General features: G+C 43.2%; 1 pseudogene; it reads right to left on the reverse strand.

The window, feature by feature from the left end:
- Nucleotides 1–326: 326 nt before the first annotated feature.
- LOC123628244 lies at nt 327–19,611 on the reverse strand (annotated as a pseudogene).
- Between the last annotated feature and the right edge of the window lie 965 nt (nt 19,612–20,576).

Below are 20,576 nucleotides of genomic sequence, written 5' to 3' on the forward strand. Positions count from 1 at the left end.
TTGTTGACTTTTTGGAAAAAATCAAGTTGTAAACTTTTATTACAAATTAAAAGTGAAGTTCTTAAATTCTAAACTTGACCAGATATGAAACAATTTAAAAACCTTTAAAGGCATATTGAGAAAAAGCAGAGTTTTAAAAAAAAGTTTGTTATTAACAAAAAAGATGTCCTTAGGTAAAAATAATAAAAACACTATGCTGTATAAATAATGCAGATACTTCTAGTTATCTGGTCAATGGGCAAAGCAAGCACTTAAAGTCTTCAGCTCCAATCTCTTGTTCATTTCTTATTGCTGGAATTTCATATTCATTTCTTCATGTTGGATGACTAAATCGGATGACAGTAGAGATGGTAAGCCAGCATTTGCTCAGCCCTGCCCTGCTCAGGTTAGGGAGCAGACGAGTTCTCAGCTGGTGGATTGGCTGGTTTCATCTCTTTGCCATCTTTCGGTTTAGGGCTTTCTGGGCATCTGTGTGTTGGTAAGTGAAGTTGTGGTGGTACCAACGTTGAGGCGGCTGCTGATCTTGGGTCTCATTTCCTTAATTCTCTTTATCATTGCCGTCCTCTCTGGACTGTCTTTGACAAGGAAGGCCCTGTGGAATTGTGGTCTACAACCCTGATACATATTCTGTCTTACTGCTCTACCTTGTTTTCCTGCATGCACCCTCGTTGTCAGCATCCACTTCTCCCTGCACAGGAGGGTTGGAATACTGTGGTGGACGCCCACAGGGTCTCCACATGTAGTAAAGTGGAAACTTTTGCCTGCCTTAGGGGCGGTGGCGTTGCTGGGCCTGGCCTTCAGGAGCACTCTCTGATCCCTCGTTCTTTTGCCCACTCTCACTATGCTGCTCATTGCGTGGCGGACCCTTGAGATGTGGATAGCATATATAACGGTTATGGTCTGCTGCATTTTTACTGCCTTGAACTGGAATTCCACCACGGCCTGTAACGTTTGCTGCCTCCACACCCTTTTCTCCTTCAACAACGTCAAACTCCACAGTCTCTCCATCTCCTATGCTGTGAAGGTACTTCCTGGGGTTATTCTTTTTTATGGCAATCTGGTGTACAAATACATCTTCCTTGGTGTCATTCCTATTGATGTGACCATACCTGTTTCTTACATTGAACCATTTTACTGTTCCCAAAACCTTCCTTGTGATGATCTTCTTGTCCCCGCCGGCAGGCGGCGCCCAAGCCACTGCTTTCTGGGCCACCGCCTGTGGTGCCGGGCTTGGCGTAGGCGCAGCGCTGAGGGTGAGGGCAGCGGCGGCAGAGTAGGTGGGGCCCGGGAGGCTGCGGGGTCTGGGCCTCATGCTTGTGGTTATGGTGACTGGGGCCGGCTGCAGCAGCTGCGGTTCCGCCCGATGTGTGATGGTAACTAGGCTGGCGGCTGTGGGGCTGCTCAGGGCTCTTTGAGGTCCACTCTCTGCTCCCACTCCCGATGGAACTCAGGGGTTAGGATTTCAACATATGAATTTTGAGGGAACACAAATCAGTCCATAACACAGACACACACATGCACTTTTCCACATTTTGTAACTCACTGGCTAGATTCCCCATTCTTGATAAACGGTGTGAGGGCGGGGGCGGGAAGAGGACTTCATAAGCTCCAAACTGAGGAAACAGTGTAAATAGATGGAAATACAATATCACTTTCATGCTTCTTCTGAGTAAATAATCTCTAAAGCAGGTAATGCACCCCTCAAAACAAGAGGAACAGAGAAAAACGGAAAATCGAGAAGTCAAGAATGCGTCATTCCAAAGTCACAAGACTTTGCCTGTTGGCAAAGCTGAAAAGTATGCCTTTGTAAGACTCCCTAGGCTGCCTATATAATGGCTCCCAAGTGCATACCAGAGGTGCTACAAAATGGGATGTGGGGCAAGCCATGAGCAAGTCTTCAGAGAGCATCTGTTTGCACCATCCCTTGCTAGTTGCTATTTGTAATAAGCAGTGGGTAAAACTATTTCATAATTTGTGTAGACATTTGAAAGCCAAGAGGATCAAATATCTTAAAGAATAGCGGTGGATCTCAGTCAGCTATAATGAGGTAACTAAAAATTGGGTGAGAATTAATTTATGTTAAATTACATTTGAAGTTCAGTAGTGGCGATTATCATTTAAAAGTGCTGTCAATCTTTTTTTGTAAAGTGAAGAGTTTTTAGAATGTGAGCATATATTTTTTTAATTTATCTTTATGCTTTAGAAGTCTGGGTTCTAGGGGTGTAGGCCTTGGAAATAAGGACTGAAACCTCAGTAACGTTCTTATTCACATTTCATACCCGAAGGTCTTGCTAAATGTTACTTGACCGACTGAAAGAACCACCAACAGATTTCAAGATCCATCATTTGAAACTGAAAGGACTTTTTGAATTAACGGAGCTTGTAGTTTTCAAAGTCTTTTGGGGTGGTGGGGCACAAAATCCTTTCTTCAAAAAGAGGCCTAATGTGGAATTTTGATATGTAAAACAGATAAAAACAGAACTATTCTGAAACAGCAGGGAAAGCCTTCTCACCCAACCCAAGGCACCTCTTTGAAATTCCTCTTGCAGATAAGAGAAACTGAAATCCAGAGAGAGAAATATCTCACTCCTTCATTCACAAATTTACTCCTTTGTCAAATGTTGAGTGCTTGTCTGCCATGTGTCTGGCCCTGTGTACTGGACGCTGGGGATACAAAAGGGAACAAGAAGAGATGGGATCGAGAGCACAAGTGGTCTTAGCTAAGAATTAAGACCTTCTTATATCGTAGCATAAAAGAAGGCAGAAAATATGGCTGAAGAGGCAGTAGGGTGTTGTGGGAGGGAGAAAAGTTTGCTTTGTATGGCTTCCATTTTCTAAATCAAGTATGAGGCAAGGTCATCAGCTGAAATTGAGGGGGTAAAGATTTGTGAGAGGTTTGAGGAAAGGGAAAATAGGATGCAATCTTCTCAGGGAATAGAAAAATCAGCCTACAAAAACACATTCCACAATTGCCAGGCAGAAGTCCAAATAAAACGTAAAACTCTTAACTCTTTAACTGAGCTTGAGCAAATGCCAGCAAAAGAAGATCAGAAAGGAGAAACTGCTGACAACTAGCTTTCTACCAGCCTCATACTTGGGCCACAGGCAGCCCTGTTTTCCTCCTGTAGGCATCACTCAGTAAAAGTCCAGTGCAGGGTCGTCCATCTTGTAGGTCTTAATGCCTAACTCACATTTAGCAGGGCTATTATCGCAAAGAAATAGTCATGAATAAGTTTCTCAGATTCTTTATTTTTACTCTCCCCAACAACTCTTAGCCTAGTATAGTATATAAAGATTACTGCCGTGGATCCATGAGTTCTGAGTTTAAATTCTAATTTTGATGCTGGATAGCTATGAAAAATTTCCTTTTCCTCTCTAGATTTTAATTTCTTTGTCTGTAAAATGGGAGAGAAGGAGATGAAGTTCACATTCGATCTCTGCTGACCAATTTGTCCCTGTTGGCCCAGGACTTTTACGGTTTTAAAACTGAAAGTTCCACATCATGGGCACCTCCTCAGTACCAGGCAAACTGGATGGTTGGTCATCTTAATTAGATCAGCCTTTTCCAAAGTGATATTAGATACTACAGGCGTTTTGTAGAAAAAGGGTTACAGCATGAAAGAAACCTGGAAAAATTCTGCCTAAACAGGTCTCTTTCCTGAAGAACTTTGAACATTGTGAATCTCAGTGAGAGAGCTTAGTGTATAGCATTTTCCAATCTTAGTCAACCATAGAACTTCTTTTCCCCAGAGTATCTTGGAAGATTAGTGTTCTATGGAATATACGTTGAGAAGCACTAAATTTGATAGTCAGTAAAATTGCTCACAGGTGATAAACTAGTGTTTATGATCTGGGGGTAGCAAAGTATACAGACTTCCACAGGAACTAATATGGGCAATTTGAAGACTGGCCATCCCTTTGGAATGTATTTGGGAAGATTCTTTTAGTTCACAGATTCTATAAATTGACCACATATGTCTTTTGAATCATAGAATTCAGGCTATATAAAGTTTTATTCTATCACAATATGGGGAAAAATACACCAACATATTAAGTCAGGGTGGTAGGATTATGGTGATTTTTATTTTCTCTTTTGTATACTTTTTTATGTTTTTCAAATTCTCTAACAGGAAAATGCATGACATTAATATCTACCCAAAGAACTTACTGAAAAAAAAAATGATTCTGCAAACCCAGACATTTATTTTAGAGCCCCAATAAGGTCTTCAGAACTAACCTCTGGCTTGATTTTCCTGGTATCTATTGAGAGGCAATAGAGCATAGTGGTTAAGAACAGAGGCTTTGGAGTCAGATCTGGGTATGAATCCCAGCTATGATTCAGAAAATTTAGCCTCTCAAAATCTCAATTTCTTCAAATATAAAATGGAGGCTGTAGTACTGTCTACCTCATAAGGTTATTCCGAAGCTTAAAAAGACAATACTTAGCACAATGCCTGGCACATAGTAAGTACTCAATAAATAATAGGTAGTGTTAGAACCGGTTCCCCGTTCGGCCCCAGGAACAGAGTGGCAGAGTCCAAGGCTGCAAAAGGCAAAGGAGTTTACTGGCTAGCCCGAGCCAGGGTCCAAGTCCCAGAGCACCAACGCAGTGGTCTCTTTACGAACTAGGACCCCGCCCTGGGGTAAAAACTAAGCTTTTATGCTTTTCAGTAGGTTACATACGCTGTGCACACCATTCCCCCTCCCCCCTTAGTTCATTTGCTCCTTCAAAGGTGGCTTGATCGAGTTGTCTGCTGATTGGTTGGCTCCAAGGTGCTCCACGTCCCAATACTTTTCCAGCTGTTTTGCAGAGTCATTGGGCAGGAAGAGGGGGACCCGTCTCAGGAACTCGTGACTTAGGCCCACCCATCTTGGGGAAACCAAAACTTAGGCCTGTGTCAGGAGATTCAGCCTGTCATGGAGTCACTCCTGCTCCCCCTTCTGCCCTTCAGTAGCATTTCCATTCTTGTTTTTTTTTTGTTTGTTTGTTTTTTGTTTTTAAGACAAAAATCTCACTCTGTCACCCTGGCTAAAGTGTAGTGGCATCACTATGCCTGGCTAATTTTTCTATTTTTTGTAAAGATGGAGGTCTCATTGCTCAGGCTGGTCTTGAACTCCTGGCCTCAAGTGATCGTCCTGCCTTGGCCTCCCAGAGTGCTAGGATTACAGGTGTGAACAACTGTGCCTGGCCTAGAATTACCATTCTTATTGTTATTATCATTCTTCTTCCAGAGGAGTGGAAAGATTGTGGCCTGAGAATCAGAAGACTTGGTATTTAGTCCTGGCTTTAGCACTGCTGAGCTGTGTGACTTTAGGCCAGACACTTACCTTCTCTGAGACTTTGTAAAATGATGTGATATGGAAGGGAAAGTGTTGGTTTTATAGTCAGAAGACTAGAGTACTAGCTCTGCCACTAACTGGCTATACGATTATACGCAAATCATTGTTTCTTCTTATGCCTCAGTTTCCCCATTTATAAAATGGAAAATGGAAAAGTGATTGGATGATTTCTAAGGTTCCTTCTAGCTCTTACAGTCTAAGAGCAAAGGGTGTTGACTAGCTACCTCCACCACTGTCTGCATCAGTCAGTCTGTATCAAGCAGTCACTGTGTACATATTCATTCATTTGACAACCATATATTAAGAATTAAATAAACACTGCCACCCTTTATAAATAAAGATGATAGCTTATCATCTGTAATACTTGTTTTAAACATTCTTTGGTGTTCCTAGAGACTGAAGTGTGTGCTTACCAACTTTTTCACTATTACAAGCAATGCTGAATCCCAGGTGCCCACTCTCCCTATCACTCCTTTATCAGATATAGCAAACCTTACTCCGAACCCTCACACTCACTCTTTTTTTTTTTTTTTTTTTTTTTTTGAGACACAGTCTCATTCTGTTGCTCAGGCTAGAATGCCGTGGCGTCAGCCTAGCTCACAGCAACCTCAGACTCCTGGGTTCAAGCAATCCTCCTGCCTCAGCCTCCCGAGTAGCTGGGACTACAGGCATGTGCCACCATGCCTGGCTAATTATTTCTATATATATTTTTAGTCGTCCCTATACTTTCTTTCTATTTTTAGTAGAGATGGGGTCTTGTTCTTGATCAGGCTGGTCTCGAACTCCTGAGCTCAAACATTCCACCCACCTCGAACTCTCAGAGTGCTAGAATTACAGGCGTGAGCCACTGCACCAGGCCCACACTCACTTTTTATCACTTGTGCCTCCTAAGCCTTGTGCCCTGGATGGGCCTCTGTTTTACCAGCTGTACAGTAAATAGAGCTAGAGCCAAAGGGCTCTAAGGACCTTTCCAGATCACTGACCCTAGGAAATGGCCTGTGCTGGATGTAATCATTTATTACCAAAGAACAAACCAAAATGAATCATCAGTGGTGACAGAAATGGAATCTTCACATCCTGGTTCATCTCAGAACACTCTCCAATCTCTGTAGATACTAAAGCCAGGCTAGAGGTTTCACAGCCTGCTTCCTACCATAAGCTTGGCTGATCTTACCTGGGCCCATATGATGAGGCCTTTTCTGGAGCCAAAAAGGCCCCTTTACTCCTCAGATTCCTCCCTAACCTGGCTACAGATAACCAGAAATCACACCATTCAAATGATTCCTTTGGGGTGAGACATTGTCCCCAGAAACATAAAAATAACACTTCAGGGCAAGTCACTGGCACTACCTCCTAGAGAACATGCTTGAGATCTCTGAGATTACTGAGCAGTGAGGAGGGTTGTTAGATTAGGTAGCTATGATATTTTGTGGAAAGTCCTCAGCTGGCAGTCAAAACACCTGGATTGTCTCTGCCTCTTAATCACTCTGAGATGCTTGACAAATCACTCCCCAGGACCTACTTCCTCATTAGTGAAATATGAATAATGCCTGCTTTGCCCAATTTCTCTGAAGTTTAAGGAGAATCAAAGGAGAGAAATTCAAGTAATTTGTCAACTAAGTGCCCCTAAGCACCTGTGAGATTCTTTTGCCAGAAGCCCCAAATCTCGTTGCTTGGGACTTTAACAGTTCTTTCAGCAGCATGGTCTGAGAGTTCTGCAAACGCAGTCTCTAGTCAGAGATGAGTTTGGAAAGTAGAAACTCTCTGGGAATGAAGCAGGAAAATTAAGAAAACCACCTTTATTTCTCTTAATTGAAAATTAGGCCTGAAGCTTTGGGGATGGTGTTTACTTGTAGCCACAGATGGATGGCCTTTCTTTCTTTCTTTTTCTTAATAAGGGGAAATTTTTCTTGCACCCTCCTCAGGAGACTGCCTCTGCAAATCACTGCAATCGGTTTTAGCAAAACCTCCCTACTGTCTCTAGTCTTCTTCCTGTTAAACTCTTGTTGGGGGAGGGGGAACCCCTGGAGATTAAGAGCTCAACAATAAACATTCATCTTCTTGGGAGGGAAAGGTGATTTAGCATGCAAGTTGTTTTCTGGCTGCTCATAGAAACTTTAAGAATGCAAAGAGCTGAAGGAAGTTAATCTCCACTCCCTATTCAGATTCCTTTTTCCATCTAGTAAATCCATTGTCTTCAACTGCACCACCAAATGGGGCTTGTGGGCAGTGCTATTTCTTATTGGGATTGTGTCAACAATAGTAGCTTGTATTGATTCTACCACTCTCCCTGAGGGAACATCTTCTATTTCACAGACCTTAAATTGTTTCTTTCTTTCTGCCCATCTTCCTTTAAAGCAATGTTCATTCAAATTCATCTTCTAAACCCGAGGAAAGGGAGGGGTATCTGGCAATTACCGTTCCCTTTACTTGGACTGGAGCCAGGCCTCCGAGTAAGGTTTCAATTGTCATTGTTAGCAATAGCTCTCCAATGAGGACTTACTGAGAATAGATGACATCGAGTGTTCACTGGGTGCTCTTCACTGTAAAATTGCCCTCTATGGTGTATAGACTTTTGCTATTTATAAGGAATTTTCATATTCATTATCTCATTCGAGTCTCATAACAGCTTCCCAAGTCAGGGCAGGAATTCTGATTTTCATTTTACAAATGAGGAAATCAATCGAGGTGAAGCCAAGTTAAGTGACTAACCCCAGTTCACAAACAGCCAGTGCCATGCCCCTGTAGTCCCATCTACTTGGGAGGCTGAAGCAAGAGGATCACTTGAGCCCAGGAGTTTGAGGTTGCAGTGAGCTATGATTATGCCACTGCACTCTAGCCAAGAGTGACAGAGTGAGACTGTGTCTCAAAAAAAAGGAAGGAAGGAAGGAAGGAAGGAAGGAAGGAAGGAAGGAAGGAAGGAAGGAAGGAAGGAAGGAAGGAAGGAAGGGTCAGGGAATGAAAGAAGTAGGCTTCACTCTTAAGCACCCCAGTAAAATAGGCATCCAGTGATTCAACCAGCTTTGCTAAGTGCTGCTCCTTACATTTGGACAGAGCGAGATATAAACGAGGAAGGTATCTTAGCATAAAATGCTCCAGGCCAGGATCTATTAATATGAACAGCTTGGAAGCCTACCCCAGTCTCTTCTGTTTTCTTCTGGGTGGGGTGGGAGATTGTGGTGGGGTATCTTGTTAGGAAGGGAGGGAGGGAATCACTGAACTGTTTTCAGTTCAAAGTCAGGGGCAGACACAGTTGGGAACAAGCCTAGGTTGCTGGTACTTCTGCTAGGAGTGGGCCTCTTATCAGCTAAATTCTGGCCTCTGGCTAAATCAGTGGACTTTCACATTCTACCATAAGACTAAGAGAATGAGAAGAGTGTGTCCTTAAGAGTGTCTAGTACTATCATCAAAGCAAGGGATTGTTACAAACGGTACAAAATAGTTTCCCATCTTTGTGGGCAGAAAGTAAACTGGACTGGAAGTTAGGAAGAATTGAGATCCAGCTCTAGCTCTGCCTCTCACACATATGACTCTTTCCTCCCTGGGCCTCAGTTTCCTGTAAAAGAAGAGAGGGGTATCTCTGATCTATAGCCTGCCAAGTCCCTGTGGCCAATTCCATCATAGTCCATACATAGGATCTTCTGGAGAGACAGTAGGAATCCTGGGGGTCATTCCAGGATTCAGAGCTCTGCGGTTTGGTTCTATCCTCCAAGTTCTCAGCAATTTGCTTCACTCGTCTCCTCAAATTCTTTTCTGGAACAAGGCAGCCTCTGTGTACAAATGAGTGAACTAAGTCATTTCTTCTCAGGCACACCACCTCTCCATCTCCATAAGTGAGAGGCAGAACAGGTGGTTCATAGGATCAGCAAGGCTGAATTACCACACTGAGATCTGAAGCCTGCAGGAAGGAGGCTTTAGGATGAGAACATCCTAGCCCTGGGAGGCCAGGGGTTCGGACAAAAAAGGTCTCATCTTATAGACGTGGCAGCAAGGTCTACGTGAGGTGAGAGTAAAGTGTTGAAGAGATGAATTTAAGGAGCTGGGAAAGGGGGAAAGAACTGAGACCTTGAAGACAAGTATGTGGAATGTCATGGGGGCCCAAGTCCAGGATAAGAGGAAAGAGCAAAAGATCTAGGGTTCAGGTGACCATGGGCAAGTCAGTGACCTTTCCTGGGTTTGACTCCTCTCTGTAGAGTGGAGATTCATAATGCCTGCTCTGCTTGTCTCTTGGAGGAGGAAGTTTATTTTGAGGAGCAAAGTAAATAATATATATGTCAAAGAGCTTCCTAAATTATAAAACTATATAAAAAGGAAAGTTTTAAAATACCACTGATAATGGTAGTACTAGCGAGAGGATGGTACCGTGAAATAACAAGAGACAGCTGGAGTATAATGGAGTGAGCACACCAAGGGGGAGCTGCCAGGTAAAATACAGCATTTAAATCTGAAATTTAAATTTCAGATAAACAATGAATACTTTTGTAGTATGTTCCAAATATTACATAGGACATATGTATACTAAAACAAATGTGTGATTTATCTGAAATTAAAATTTCATTGAGCAGCTACCTGTATTCTTATTTGTTAAATCTGGCAACCCTATACCAAATCCTACCTCTTTGACTTACTTTGGACATCTTACTTTATTCCACCCAGCCTCAGCTAATCCTACCAACCTCCTATGCTGATTGCAAGGATCAGAGGAGGTAATGGATGTGAAAGTAAAGCATTACATAAATGGAAGGTGTTCTTTTATTTCACGCTTGTACACTTTCCGCTTTTCTCTTATCAAGAAAATCCAAGCTAGAACCGAATATTTTATCTGGCACTTAAATCAGTGTATACAGTAGGAAAAATGAAAGATTACTGTGGTAGGCTCAATAATGCCGCCTCCCCCCCCATATATATGTCCATGTCTTAATCCTTGAGACCTTGTAGTACATCACCTTACATGGAAAAGGAACTTTCAGATGTGATTAAAGATCTTGCAGTGGGGTGATCCTCCTAGACTACCTGCATGGGCCTGATATGATGACAGTGGTCCTTATAAAAGGAAGGCAGGAGGATTCAGAGCCAGAGAAAGTGATGTGAAGACAGAAGCAGAGATTGAAGTGATGCACTTGAAGATGGAAGAAGGTCTCACGAGCCAATGAATACAGGCAGCCACTGTAAGCTGAAATAAAAAGAGATTCTCCCCTCAGAACCTCCAGAAGAGACTGGCCCTGCTTACACCTTGATTTTAGCACAGTGAAACTAATTTTGGACTTCTGACCTCCAGAACTATCAGATAATAAATTTGTGTTAGTTTAAGCCGCTTAATTTGTGGTAATTTGTTACAGCAGCAATGAGAAACAAATACGCTTACCTTGAGACTGCTTCTAAGTTGGAGCAGATCTAGTCTGAGATGGGAAGGCACAGATCAGAAATCAGTGGCTCTCAGCCCTAGCTGCACAGAGAGCTTTTAAAGAAAATTTCAATATTTGCTCCCCTATTCAGATGTAGCTGGACTGGGGTAAGACCCCATGTGTATTTTTTCCAAGTTCCCAGATTATTCTAATGTACAATGAGAAATAACCACTGTTGGCTGGGCACGGTGGCTCACTGCTGTAATCCTAGCACTTTGGGAGGCTGCGGTGGGAGGATCACTTGAGGCTAGGAGTTCAACACTAGCCTGAGTGAGACCCCGTCCCCACAAAAAATAGAAAAATTAGCTAGGCATGTTGGTGTGTGCCTATAGTTCCAGCTACTTGGGAGGCTGAGGCAGGAGGATGACTGGAGCCCAGGAATTTGAGGTTGAAGAGAGCTATGGATGACACTACTACACTCTCGCCCCAGGTGACAGAGCAAGACCATCTAAAACAAATGAAAGAAAGAAAGAAAGAAAGAAAGAAAGAAAGAAAGAAAGAAAGAAAGAAAGAAAGAAAGAAAGAAAGAAAGAAAGAAAGAAAGAAAGAAAAAAGAAAAGGAAAGAAAGAAAGGAAGGAAGGAAGGAAGGAAGGAAGGAAGGAAGGAAGGAAGGAAGGAAGGAAGGAAGGAAGGGAAAGAAAGAAAAGAAAGAAAGGAAGGAAGGAAGGAAGGAAAGAAAAAGAAGCAATCACTGTTCTCCAAGCACAATGGCTCATGCCTGTCATCCCAGCACTTTGGGAGGCTGAGGTGAAAGGCTATCTTGAGGCCAGGAGTTTGAGACCGCCCTGGGTGGCATAGCAAGACCCCATCTCTACAATTTTTTTTAATTAGCCAGGTGTGGTGGCATGCACCTGTAGTCCCAGCCACTTGGGAGGCAGAGGCAGGAGGATCATTTGATCCCAGGAATTTGAGGTTACAGTGAGCTATGATCATGCCACTGCACTCCAGCCTGGGTGACAGAGCACAGACCCCATCTCTAAAAAGAGAAAGAAAAATAAGCACTGTCATAGATGGAGGTGGGAAGGATCATCACTATCTAGTCCATCTTCCTATTCTGCAGGAGAAACTGAGGCCCAGAATGGTGAAGTGACTTGCCCAAGGTCACACAGAAAGCTGATAACCAAGCCTATGATAGAACAAGAAAGTGACTGATCAATCAGCCTGTGTAAGGACGACTGACAAAATCACCAAAGTGGTGGTAGGCAAATCAATATCAAAGGAGGTGAATAGGATGGAAATCTTTAAATTCAGTTTCTGCAGTGGCCTTTCTTATTATTCCAAAGATCTGATCTATACTAAACCTATAAGCACTTCTGGGTCCCTGAGGTCTCTAATTCAGGCCTCAGTGGCTACAAGGCCAGAAGAAGCTATTCATGAGGAAACTACGAATAACTCTCCCCACCTGATTGTCTGGTGTCAGAGGGAGTTGTTCACTAGCAATTGTAAGAACACTGGAATATTAAACCATTGAGATTACTCTGGGGAGGCTTTGCATGTTTACTTCTTTGCAAAGTATTTTGGATTCATTATCTCAGAGGTCAGACCATCTATTAATACCAGCAGGCTTCAGCCCTGGGGAAGAGACAAGGAATTCTTTCCCACTGCCTTTACACTTCATAACCTGCATTCCTTTTCTAGAAATCCTACTTTCTCCTGTGAGGTGCAGGTGCAGTCCCCATTGACCTCTAGCTGTCTTTAAAGTTCTCCATTTAATACTGCTCTGAAAAAGGAGGAAATATGTATGTATGTATGCATGCATGCATGTATGTATTTCACACTGATAGTCAAAGTCCCACAGCTCTCAAAGTGAGCTGAAGCCCCAGACTTCAATAATCTTACAGGTAGCCAGCCTCCAGAATGGGAGCTTAAATGGCTAACACTGCAATAACCATTCACCAGCACAAGTGAAATACTGCCTTCTTATCAGTTTCCCTCAACATATAAACATAGGCCACATTTTTTTAATGTATTCAGAAACCTTAAGACCACCTTGGGACTGATGAGAACATTCCCACTGAAGATATAATTTTCCCAACTGATCAGCTAAATCATACTGTTTCTAAGTGAAGCCTCCTCCTCTTTATGAAAAAGCAATGACAGCAGTCACAGTGTACTGTTATTAAAAAGCAGGCAGAAGAGACACTTATATATCCAAAACACAACTCTTTTTTTTTTTTTTTTTTAGAAAACAGAAATTCACTTTTAAGGTTTATGAGCTTTGTTTTCCCATTTACTTGGTGCTATCCTGAACAATGAGTTTCAGGATACAGCAAGAGGTCCTAGATTAACGTTCCTGGGGGATACGGACCAGAGGATGGTCCATCTGAAGTTTTGCCAGCCAACGCGGGAGGAAGGGGCAAAATAGTTATACTGGGATATAAGGGTGGTATATGGGGAGGCCCAAACAGGGGCCAGTGCAGAGGCCTAGTGACTGGTGTAGGGATGGTAAGGATGGTGCACCGCGGGCATTCCTGGGTGGTGAAAGGCAGGACTGGGATGACATCAGGTTTGGAGTGGAGCAGTGGGCCTTGTGAGGCATTTCTTCTGGGAGTGGGATTACAGCTTGACACAGTAGCTTCAGCGTTTTCAAGTTAATCCTTTCTCTGACACCGAAGGCACCGGCAGCAAACAACACCAGCAAGGACTCCGAAGACGATGACGGTGACAAAAGAGCAACCCACGATAAATAAGGGCAGTTCGACGGATCCTAGGATGAAGAGAAGAAAGAGTTAGGTAGTTACACATTTCTGAGTCTACTGCCAACCTGTTCAGCAGAGGGAAGACATTTTATATCCTTGGCAATCCCAGAGCATGTACCAATGCGGGCACCTTTCTTCAGGAACTTATACTGAACCTGTCCAGGAAGGAAGATGCTATGTCCACAGAAGAAATCCTCAGGCCTTTTGAGTCAAGAGAAATGAATTTTGGTGTAAGTAGGCATGAGTAATACAAGTGCTTAGAGGGAAGTCATCCAAGTGATATTTATGGGACAGTGAGATATGGCTTACCAGTAATTACCCAGGAAAAGTGGTAAAGCATTGTTACGGACTGAAGGCATCTGTCCTGTAGCCCTAAAGTGGAAACGCTATGCAGAACCTCTCTGAGGAAGGGTATCATATACCAAAAGGCAATAGTAGTTCATTTGAAAGTCACTATGGTTTAAGTGGAAAGAAGACTTGTGATTAGCAGTTATAAGCCCTGGGTCCCACTCATTGGCTGAGCAACTTATAGATTATGTGGCCTTGGACAAGTCAATTAATGTCTTTGAGCTGCAACATATACCTCAGAAAAACTGGGACAGCATCTACTTCATAGCTTTGTCTGGACTGAAGGAGCTAAAGTGTGTGAAAACATTTATAAACTGTGAAGTAATTGTAAGGAATTTTTTCCTTCATCTTTGGGGTACTTGAGATGGGGTTTTCACTTCCAAGAATAGGGAAAAAGAAAAGGAAACGCTTTTACCTTTAGTCTTGGCTACTGAGAAGGTCAGAGCAAAAGTCAGGTGTCCTGAATATAGTAGCACAGGGTTTTCATAACATTATTTTCCCATTCTGTCTAGATTTTCATCTTTTACTTTAAATAAAACGAAAATGAAAGGTTAAAATGAAAATTAAAGGTAATCTTGTTGCATAAAAACTATGGTGACTGAACCTGGAAATAATATGTTCAGTTCTTGTCCCTATCCCTCAAGAGAGATTTAACTGGACAAATGGAGGTCTTGCGAAGAGCAGTGATGGCCCACCAATACAAAGGACGTACCCAATATATGAAGACTCTAGTCTGGAAAAAATGAAGGTTTTAATAAAGCAAGATCAAAATCCTCAAACTTACTGAGCATTTGGAAAATACAAGGGCTTATCTCATTAGAGAGCACTGGAACTCGCCACACTCAGAAAATAGTCACTTAGCACCACTACAAGAATGATTATTAACAGACTGTTGGGAAGGGGTAGCTGATTTGTAAGTCATCCTTGTCCTAGGAGATAGTGCAGGAACTGAGATTTTGGGGTGTGGCTCAATTTTTGTATGGCAGCCCCATAACAGGTGGGGAAGAGAAGAATAAGCTTTTCAGGGGTGAGGTTCACATTTGGGATTTGCCCTTCGGGAGGCTCTACAGGCCTCTGTATCCCACATGCCTGAGCTTTCTGGAGCCTGGGTCTCACCCATCATAGCTAGTCTGATGCTATAGTCCACTGTAGGATCAGACGTGACAGAGACATGGGTCCTGTCTTGCAAGGAGCTCTGTCCAGTTGGGAAGATGACTTGAAAACAACCAATTACAATCATGCCACAAGCAGGTACCTGTACAAAGATACATCAGAGTGTGTGAGTGGGCAGCTCTATCTGAGATGGTTAAGGTGTGGTTCCCTGAGGACAGGTGTAGCTTTCAATGGGAAGAAAATGGTGAAATTAGAAATCAGAGTTAGTGAAGATAGAAGCAGAGTTACTCTAAAACATAAATTGGGAAACACAGTGAAGTGAGGTTTTTGCCTAGAGCTGGGTTTTTAAGAATTCCTAAAGAATTCTTATTTAGGAATTTGCAAGGTGGACAAGCAATGGAGGAGCATTCTAAACAAAGAAAACAAAATGTATAAAGTACAATGCAGAAGAGCATAATGGTTTTAGGAAGCTACAAAAAAGTTGCTGTTGCTAGCACAATGTTTATAGTTTTCTAAGTATTTTTGTAGAAAATACATTCAAATGGTTAAAAAATAAAAATCATAAACAATGATATGCAATTGAGAAATCTCATTCCTTCCTTCATCCCTGTTAACACAGTACCGCCTTGAAGCCCCTCAAATATAACTACTTTTTTTTTTTTTGAGACAGGGTCTCACTCTGTCTCCTGGGCTAGTGTGTAGTGGCATCATCATTATAGCTCACTGCAACCTTTAACTGCTGGGCTCAAGTGATCGTCCTGCCTCAGCCTCCAGAGTAGCTGGGACTACAGGTGTGCACTACCATGCCCAGCTAATTTTTCTATTTTTAGTAGAGATGGGGTCTTGCTGTTGCTCAGGGTGGTCTCAAATTCCTGACCTCAAGTGATCCTCCCTCTTCGGCCTCTCAAAATGCTAGGATTACAGTCATGAGCCACTGTGTCCAGCCTTGTAACTTCTTTTGTTGATGTCCTGTGTATCCCTCCAGTGTTCCTATATGCAAACACAGGCAAATACAAATCTATATTCTCACATCTGACCCACTCCACAAAAGGTAGCACATACTGTTTTGCACCTTGCTTTCTTCTACCAAACAATATATCCTAGAAATCTTTCCATATTAGTTCATAGAGAACTTCTTCAATCTTCTTCTTTTTTTTTTTTTTGGCTGTCTGCCATTGTGTCTCTGTGTCATAATTTATTTAACCTTTACACCACCAATAGACACTTAGTTTGTTTCTGATTTTTTCCCATCATCTCTTAATTTCTTCAACAACCCAGGTACTGCATATCCATTTTATAAGTGAAGAGGTTGATATTCAGAGAGGACAAATGAAATGCTGATGGTCTCCACTGCTTGTCAGTAGTATAGCTGATACTCAAATCCAAATTTGTTCATTTGGAGATTGAATGAAAAATTCTACTCTTGCTCACACCACCCTTGAATTAGATATGTTTACTGGCCCATGAAACCACCAGAGCAGGCCAGGCAAGGTGGCTCATGCTTGTAATCTTAGCACTCTGGGAGGCTGAGGAGGTTGGATCACTTGGTGTCAGGAGTTCCAGACCAGCCTCAGCTAGAGCAAGACCTTGTCTCTACAAAAAATAGAAAAATTAGCTAAGCGCAGTGGTGGTGGCACATGTTTGTAGTCCCAGCTACTTGGGAGGCTGAGGCAGGAGGATCACTTGAGCCCAGGAGTTTGAGGTTGCAGTGAGCTATGATGACACCACTGCACTCTGGCCAGAGTGACAAAGTGAGACTCTGTCTCAAAACAAACAAACAAACAACAAAATAAAACAAAACAGAACAAAAACAAAAATAACAAAACAAACAAATAAAAAACCACCTGAGCACGTTGAGCTAATTGGAAGTGAGTACAAATGCAATCTCTTTAATAAAAAACCCTGATACCATGCAAGGATTCCAGATGTCTGGGGCAGCTACGGTGGAACGGGGAAGCCAACAAGCTAAGAGACTTACTAGTTATCAGTATATATGAGGCTTACTAGTTATCAGCAAATGTAAGTACCACATGAACTAGTGATTATAAAAGTTCTTCAGAAACTATAAAGCTCCATATTCTTGTATGAGCTGGTTTTGTCAGCCCAACATTCCAAGAGCAATATCTGTATACCCTTTTTAAAGCCTCAAAGTGTCTGGACTCGAGAGCAAGACTGTTTTGAGACATGGCAGATATTTGCATAGTATTGTCTAAGTGGTACCAAGCAGGCACTCCTCCCCAAAGCAATCTCATTTTTACTGCCTGCCATTGTTCCAGAAATGCCATCAGTAAATATTTAAGCCTTGGAGAGAAATACCTCTAGCTTACACCATCAAAGAAAGTTATGACAACTGAGAGAAAGGCCATGAAGAAATGGGACAAGTGACTGTATTTTAGTGGGAGGCAAGACAAATCTGATAAATATTTCCTGAGTATATTTATGCCAGGCACTGTGCTCCTCCCCATTGTAGAAAATGCAAAGATGATTAAGACACTGTCTCTGCCTCAGTCTAGTAGAGACAAGTAAAGAAGTAGCTGACGACTAGAAAGGTGACTCTGACAAACATGTAACTGAAGTTTGGGAATTTTGAGAAGAATGTGTTTTATTCTGGCTTCTTGGAAGAGCCAAAATTTAACCAGGAATTTCAAGGAAAGGCAATACAATTTATTTAGCACTTATTGAATGCCAGATGCTGTGCTAAGTGTTTTGCATGCATTCATTTAATCCTCACAATAGCCTTATTTTGCAAATGAATAAACCGAGGCTCAAAGATAAAGTAACTTGCCCAGGTGAACCAGTTGCTAAATAGCAAGAGACAGGATTTAAATTCAGTGCTGACTCCAGATCTTAATCGCTGTGATTTACTGACTCTTGAGAGACAATAGAGGTAATGAAAGTTCCAGGCAAAAGGAAAAAAAGATGGGGAAGGGAGTAAAAGAAGAAAGGGTACATTCTGCAAGAGGTAGGGTCTGAGAGGGAAAATAGGCAGGACTTCTTAGTACTTCTGCCTAGAGGAGTGGTGGGGCAAGCTCTGCAGGGGTCTAAGTGAGCACCTCTGCTCTGCTTTATGGGTTACAGGAGGGATCTTCTTTCACTTCAGAAGTGACCCTGGAACGGGAGCTCAGCTAGCTAGGCATGCAGTTTATAGTAGACCCTCTGGGAGCAGGGGGAACCAGAGTGACAAGGGAGACATTATCATATAGATTTAAAATATATGCATGTGCTAGGCATAATGTCAGGTGTTGCCCCCTCAGTCCTCACCCATCCTGCAAGGCAGGGTTAGAACTGGTTTACACGAGGCCACTCATGGCTGTGGTCTAGCATCCTCCTAGGCCTGCTGGTCTTTTCCAATACTTTCTGGGCTGCCCTAAGTCCTAAGATCTGGGGACTTGAGCAGTGAAGCCACTACACAGAGGACACGTTGGGTTGGGGGAAATCTGACACTGACCCCCCCCACCAACTCCCCTCCCGCCTCTATGGGTACTTAATTTTCCTGGCTAAGGGCATCCTAGGCCCAAAGGAATGCATAGCTTCCAGGGCAGCCTTGGGTTTGGGGACTGGGGAGAACTGCTTTGCAGGCATCCTAGGACTTTCAGTCTATTTTGGGGCATGGGAGACAAATAGGAGTGTGTAGGCCAGGCAGAGGATCCCAAGATGTGCTCAAGAGCACCAAACAATTGTCCAATTGAGAAAAATTATCTTAAAAATTGCTTTGTGGGAAGAAGGGTCAGATAGCCCTTCTCCTCCATGTCCTGTCCCTGTCCCAATTCCCACAATCCTCCCTTCCCCCACAGATCCTTGAGGTTGGGGAGAGGGCAATGTTTTTCAGCACGAGGTCTCTGCTATCTGGCACAGAGTAGGTGCTTAATAAATATTTATTAGATAGACAAACAAATGCTACTTTTCTATCTCAAACTGAGACCAGTCAGGAAGACTGGTGAGGGATTTCTCATGAATAATGGTTTCCCCTAGCCCAGGCAGTCCAAGGCCTCCACAAGAGCTCAGGTGAGGGTGTACAATCAGAGGACTCCAAACCGCTGCCTGACAAGCATTTAAATTTGAAAGCAAATTTATGGGGCAAAGGGTCTTGGGGTCTAATTTTTCAAAGTAGGTCAAGGTTGCTGGGTTCAAGACCACCCTGAAGCCCACTCCTCTCAGGTATAAAAAAAACCCTTGCATTTTATAGGAACCATCTGATTTCCTCACAGCCTCCTCCCAACCTGATGAAACCAGCAGGCTTATGAGGAAGCAGCTTCTGAGAAGCAAAATGCCTGACCTAAAGTCACACAGTTGCGATGTGGTGGAACTAGGGTTCCAACACAAGTTGTCTCACCCCCCATCTACCATTCTAGCTATTTTGAATTCCTCTGGCACAGATATATAAACCCAGTAGAAAGAGGACATATCCCTCCCCAACCCACAACCAGTATCAATTCCCCTCTGCTACGCCGTCAGACCTGGGATTACCTTTTGGAGGTGGAAGCGTAACCTCACTTGAGTCCCAGGGCACGTCCTCTGGACACACTCCCTGATCCAGCCGAGCCGCGAGAGTGTCACAGCAGTAGCGTAGAGAACAGTTCCCACAGCAGAGGATGGCAGTGGGCTCATCATATTCCCTTGGGCACTCGAAGCCCTCATGTAATACCTGGGCACTGTCAATCCAGTTGTGGCAAAACTCGCCGTAAGGACTGACACCTCTGGGCATAGCCAGCAACAGGATACTGGCCCAGAGTAGCAGCCCCAAACCTGACCACTGAGTCTTCCCCATAACAAATAGCCTAGACAGTCTCCCAGACACGTGGCTCTGGTCCCCTATCACTGCCCTGTTGCTCACCAGCCACAGCTTGCCTTGCTTGAAAGCTCAGAGTAGATCCCAGGTTGTTCCTTGCTGAGAGGCCTGAGCTACTTATCCTGCTCTCCGCCCCTGCCCCGCTCCCACCCCCACCCCTGCCCAGGCCACCTGCTGCCTCCATCCCCAGCTCAGAAGCTGGGTTTCTGCCCACTGCTCTCCCCTCCCCCTCTCCCTGTGCTGGCTGCCTCCTTTTCTTCCCACCAGTGCAGGACAAGGGGGTGTGAATGTGCTTGCTTGGGAATTGCTGGAGACCCAACTGTTAATACCAGAGCTGTGAATATTTTTAGCACATTATGAGATCTATAATGCTTATTGAAATCATTTTCAAAATCTATAAAATGGGAAATAGCAGTAGATGACCTCCCAAGTCCTTTCAGCTCAAATGGTATATGATTTGGGACTTATTCCACAGTAAATACATGGTAACAAAAATTCTCACCTGTTCTTTCAGTGACCCCCAATTCCTGCTTCTCTCTTTCCTGACTCACTACCCCAGTCCCTCTACCCTCAGACTCCACCACCCCACCTATCTGTCTCCACTTGGTTCCTTCTGGGGTTTTGTCTTTATAACCCTTCCCCACCACATGCAGATACACACACCTTAATCCTTACACAGCTCCTTATCACAAACATTAATATTTGCTGAGTGTCTTCTAGGTCATAGCACTGTACTACCTGTTAGAATTGACCCCAGTTTTCCTTAATTTTGCCAGGATACCCTTTCTTTAGGGGCCAGAGCTGCTTATTTTGATCTTTGCTAAGAAAATAAAACTGTATCTCTTCTTTCACCTATTGCCTTAAGTGGAATAACATCAATT

The sequence above is a fragment of the Lemur catta genome, chromosome X (assembly GCF_020740605.2).
Source record: "Lemur catta isolate mLemCat1 chromosome X, mLemCat1.pri, whole genome shotgun sequence".
Lineage (NCBI taxonomy): Eukaryota > Metazoa > Chordata > Mammalia > Primates > Lemuridae > Lemur > Lemur catta.